At 51.5% G+C, this 5,498-nt stretch overlaps 1 pseudogene; it reads left to right on the forward strand.

Moving 5' to 3' along the window:
- The first annotated feature begins 1,581 nt into the window (after positions 1-1,581).
- LOC119456681 (uncharacterized) lies at positions 1,582-4,999 on the forward strand (annotated as a pseudogene).
- The last annotated feature ends 499 nt before the right edge of the window (positions 5,000-5,498 follow it).

The raw sequence follows: 5,498 nt of genomic DNA on the forward strand, positions 1-5,498 counted from the left end.
CTGACAGGAGCGTTTTCTATTGCCTCGAGAGGGAACGGATGTGTTAATAGATTTATTTTTAGTGGCACGAGCGTCGAGTGACACTCTGGTTTCTTGCGCAGCAATTCCGATTTGCCTCCTGAGGTGACCGGGGACAAATTTCATAATAAACAGGAAAAACAAATTGCAGTACTTCATGGGCTTCGTTATAGGTATGATATCGGGGCATAATTCTGCAACGGCCAGCCAAGGCAGCAACGCTGGGCGAACAAGGAGAGCAACGCTGTGCGCAAGCGCGGCTATATATGCGTTCCCGTGTCTTCAATAAACGCTTCTTCTTGTGGTGATCACTGTGTGCATTACGCTCGATACATGGTGTCAGAAGTGTAGCTCGCTCACGGGACCATGACCGACCTACCCCCGCCTGAGCCACTGCAAGTGGGCGACAACGCAGCGGCGTCCTGGCAGACATTCAAGCAACGCATCGAGCTGTACCTGATAGCAACGGAGCCCACGAAGCCACGCAGTAAGGAGCAGAAAGCTGCAATTTTTTTGCATGTTGCGGGTCAAGAAGCTATTGACGTGTTTAATACCCTGAACCTATCACCGGAGGAAGCTAATGACTACGACGCGTTGGTTAAAGCGTTTGAAAACTACTGCTTGCCTAAGCGTAATGAGACTTACGAACGCTATGTGTTCCGCTCGCGTCGTCAGGCACACGGAGAGCCATTTGAACAGTTCTTTCGGGATCTGCAACTAAAAGCAAGAACGTGCAACTTTGGGGATTTGCGAGATTCCATGCTGCGGGACCAAATCGTGTATGGCATTTGCAGCACTTCCCTGCGAGAAAAACTTCTTCGAAAGAAAGACCTGACGCTGGTTACAGCAGTAGAATGCTGCAAAGCTGAGGAACTTACCGAATCGCAAAATAGGGTGTGGATGGAGGAAAACAAGATTGAACCTATTTCACGAACGCAAGCGAAACGCGGACGCCAAAAATGCCGGTACTGCAACTTCTCGCACGCGCCAAGGAAGTGTCCGGCGTTCGGCAAGACATGCAACAAGTGCACGAAGCCTAATCACTTCGCCGCCTGCTGTACAAGCAAGCGAGCAGCCGTTGATGACGTGTTCGAAGGAGCGGAGAGTGACAGTGACTTCGACGTTCTGGAGATCAGCACGACGGAAAGTAAGCGTGGCCCCGAAAGTCGCGACTGGATTATAACAACGAACATTGAAGGAACTGATGTGCAGCTGAAGGTCGATACGGGAGCGCAGGCTAACTTGTTGCCGCGTTCGCTGTTCAAAAGGCTCGGAACTAAGCAGCAGCCGTACCCCACGAGGAGCATCCTGCGCCATTATGGGGGTGGCGAAATACCACACAGTGGAAAGGTTCGCCTCGCCGTGCAGTTAGACAAACGGCGTGTGCTACTTGAGTTCTTCATAGTAAAGAAGAAGCAAGCCATTCTGGGCCTCGGGGCAAGTGAGCAACTTGGTCTGGTCAACAGAGTGAACGCGGTGGACAGCAGCGAGGCATATGGAAGCCTAAAGCAGGCATTCCCGAGGTTATTCACTGGCATTGGCAAGACGCGGTGCGAGTACAAAATGGTGCTTCGAGAGGACGCTGTCCCTGTGGTACAGCCAACCCGGCGTGTACCTTTCGCCCTCAAGAAGCCACTTAAGCAAGAACTTGACCGGATGAATGCTGCGAACATCATCGAGAAGGTGGAAGAACCATCAGACTGGGTAAGTCCCCTGGTTATCGTGAGGAAGAAAAATGGGGACTTAAGAGTATGCATGGACCCGCGAGCAATTAATAGGGCGGTGAAGAGAGAGCACTTTCAGTTGCCATGTCGGGAAGAAATCGAAGGGGATCTAGCGCATGCAAAGTATTTCAGCAGACTCGATGCCAACAGTGGATTTCATCAAATTCCTCTCGACAAAAAGACATCAGAAATCTGCACATTCAGTTCGCCGTTTGGCCGGTATCAGTATCTCAGACTGCCGTTCGGTATTGCATCTGCACCCAAAGTTTTCCAGCGTACAATGAGCCAGATATTTGACGACCTCCCGGGAACACGTGTGTACATTGACGATGTGCTAGTGTGGGGTTCTACGCAAAAGGAACATGATGAACGCCTGTTCAAAGCGCTGCAAATGGCACAGGCAGAGGGCCTAACTTTGAATGCAGAAAAGTGCATTTTCGGACGCACTGAAATCAGCTTCTTGGGTGATAAGATTAGTTCCAAAGGTATTGAGCCCGATCCCGGCCTGATAATGTGCGTTTTAAACCACCCTCCGCCAACGACCAAGAAAGACGTTCAACGCTTGCTTGGTACCGAGAACTATTTCGGCAAGTACTTGCCACTGTTGTCAGCCCATACTGAGGCCTTGCGCAGCCTGATTAGAAAGGACACAGTTTTCGAATGGACGCATGTTCACGAGCGTGAGTGGGCGCAGCTCAAGATGATGCTGACGGAAGCGCCCGTCCTGACTATCTTTAATCCCGAGCTTCCCACAAAACTGTCGACGGATGCGTCAGCATTTGCACTCGGAGCAGTGCTTTTCCAACAACATGGAGGAGACTGGCGCCCGGTAGGCTACGCGTCGCGGGCACTCACAGAAACCGAGCGAAGGTACGCCCAAATAGAAAAAGAGGCCCTGGGCATAACATTCGGCTGTGAAAAGTTCAATGATTATGTCATAGGAAGACATATCGTTATCGAAACCGACCACAACCCATTATTGGCAATTTCAAAGAAGGAAATAGGCGACATGCCACCGCGTCTGCAACGACTATTTCTTCGACTGCTGAAGTACGAGTTTGAGTTGCAGTATGTTCCAGGCAGCAAATTGGTTGTTGCTTACACATTGTCACGAATCCCATCACGGGAACAACCAGAAAAGGCACGACGGACGTTGAAGTTGATGCCGTGGGCGCCCTGACTGCCGTCGTCGGACCAGCCACCCTATCCCGTCTGCAGGTAGCAACTGCCAGTGATGCAACGGCGCAAGACGTCATCTCCAGGCTGCAGTAATCAATGCCTATAGAAGGTGAGCTAAAGTCCTTCACACAAGAACTTTCTGTAGTCAACGGAGTACTCCTCAAGGGAACCAAAGTAGTCGTGCCTGCAAGCATGCGAACAGAGATGCTGCGACGAGTGCACCAAGGGCATCTCGGCTTAGGAAAATGCAAATCGAGGGCTCGCAAGTTGATGTATTGGCCAGGAATGTCAACAGATATTGCCCAGTTCATTGACAAGTGTGACGTTTGCAAGAAGTTTGCTTATCGACAGCCTGACGAGCCCCTGTGCCAGCGCACCGTTCCAGACATGCCATGGGCCAGAGTTGGTACAGATCTTTTTCAACACGCCGGAAAGCATTTTTGGTTGTCTATGACGCCTACTCTAATTTTCCAGAAGTCGAGCACCTGAAGGAGACCTCTGCAACAACTGTCATTCATAAACTACGTCAGATCTTTGCAAGGCATGGAATACCACTAGAAGTTTGCAGTGATGGCGGCCCGCAGTTTGCGTCAAAGAGTTTAAAGATTTTGCGGCTCGTTATGACTTTGTGCATACGATTTCAAGTCCACGTTTTCCCAGGTCGAATGGGCTCGCCGAAAAGGGCGTACAAGTGGTCAAGCGGCTTCTGGGCAAGACTGAGACCAAGAAAGAGGACTTCTATTTGGGCCTTCTCAACTACAGGGTGTGTCCTCTCGAAGATGGCCGTTCACCATCGGAACTGCTAATGGGACGAAGTCTAAGAACGCTACTTCCAAATTTTTCAGCGTCATCCTCAGGTCTTGTTCAAAACATGTTCAGGCAAGGACCTCAGGAAGACCACTAGCTCCGCTACAGAAGGGAGACGTCGTCCGAATCCTCCGAAATGGTAGATGGGATATCAAAGCGCAAGTCCAAGATCTCGTGGCCCCGAGATGGTACACCGTTCTGACTGAGGATGGCCGGATTTTCCGTCGAAATAGACAGCACCTTCGCAAAACACCAGAAGCGTTCTATCGAACCATCCATTACCAGGCGGACGACTGCGACGACGCCCCTGATTCATCTCCGAGCGCTGTCACACAGCAGAGGCAAGAACCTCCGCAGACCACACAGGACCGACCACCAGCAGGTACACCAGGAGTGCCCAACATTGCAGATTCACTGCGGACGATCTACCAGACCGCGAAGACCCCCAGACCGCCTGGCCTACACGCACGGGTTCCAGCTGACTGAAACAGCCTAGGAGTGTCGACTGCTGCGCATCGATGTTGAGTGCTTTCAGTGCTTTCAGTGCTTTCAGTGCTTTCAATGCTTTCAGTCCTATCTGTGTTTTCAGTGTTTTCATTCTTCAAAGAAAGGAGGATGCAACGGCCAGCCAAGGCAGCAACACTGGGCGAACAAGGAGAGCAACGCTGTGCGCAAGCGCGGATATATATGCGTTCAAGTGTCTTCAATAAACGCTTCTCTTGTGGTGATCACTGTGTGCATTACGCTCGATACAGTTGAGTTACTGAAGTGTTTGGAATAATGAAAATTGATTAGCTGAGACGAAATTCAACATAAATCAGATAGTAAAGGTATTATGGTACAAATCTCATGGGTTGTATTATTGATATGATATCACAGCATAAGTTGAGTTACAGCTCGAGCTCCTGAATTGTTTGCAATAATTAGAATTATTTAGGTGAAACAAAATTCAAAATAAATAGAAAAAAATATGATAAAGTACTACGCTATAAATTCATGGGTTTTCAATATTGATATGATATCATAAGTTTAGTATGGGTGATATACTCTGAGGAGACCACTAGGTGGCGCCGCACTGTTTAGCTGGCTACCTACCGAGCTCTGTTTCAACTGCCCCTGGCCCGGTCCAGAGCCTTGCCTGCACCTGGATTTACTCTCCATTGTTTCACGAAGACTTCGGAGACACGTGGACACCATTCGCATCCCGGTCCGACGCCAAGCTGGCCCTCCAGGCCCCTCCAAACACCCGAAGCGGCGCGGCGCCGCGCTAACCCTAAGACGCCGCGCCTGGACCTCTGGAATGCAGCGTCTCACCAAGCCCCTGCAGCCACAACTCACCGATGGCCCGCCGGCCTCCTCTTCTCCCGCCGCCAGCACCGACATGCCTACTTTGTCAACTCTCAACGCCACTAGCGACGTCAACAGTTCCAGGCCGGCTGCCCTGTCTCAACCGGCTGCGTTCCTCAGCTCCGCGCACGACACCGTGAAAATTCCGGCCACATTCAACGCTGTGAGCGACGCTGAGAACTTCGGGGCGACAGCCGCGTCGCAGCCGGCGTTCGTCGCCGCAATGTCTACCACGACCAAGTTCCACGCAGTAAGCGACGCCAAGAGCTGCGGACCCTCAGCTGTGTCGCAGCCAGGTGCGTTCCCCGTCGCCACCACCGCGGCCGCCGCGTCTGTTCCAACCGCAGTGCCGCCTGATGCAAAGAGCTGCAGCCTGTCATCTACATCGCAGCCGGCCGCGCTTCTTGCTGCCGATTCCACCGG

Source organism: Dermacentor silvarum, chromosome 6 (genome assembly GCF_013339745.2).
Source record: "Dermacentor silvarum isolate Dsil-2018 chromosome 6, BIME_Dsil_1.4, whole genome shotgun sequence".
NCBI lineage: Eukaryota > Metazoa > Arthropoda > Arachnida > Ixodida > Ixodidae > Dermacentor > Dermacentor silvarum.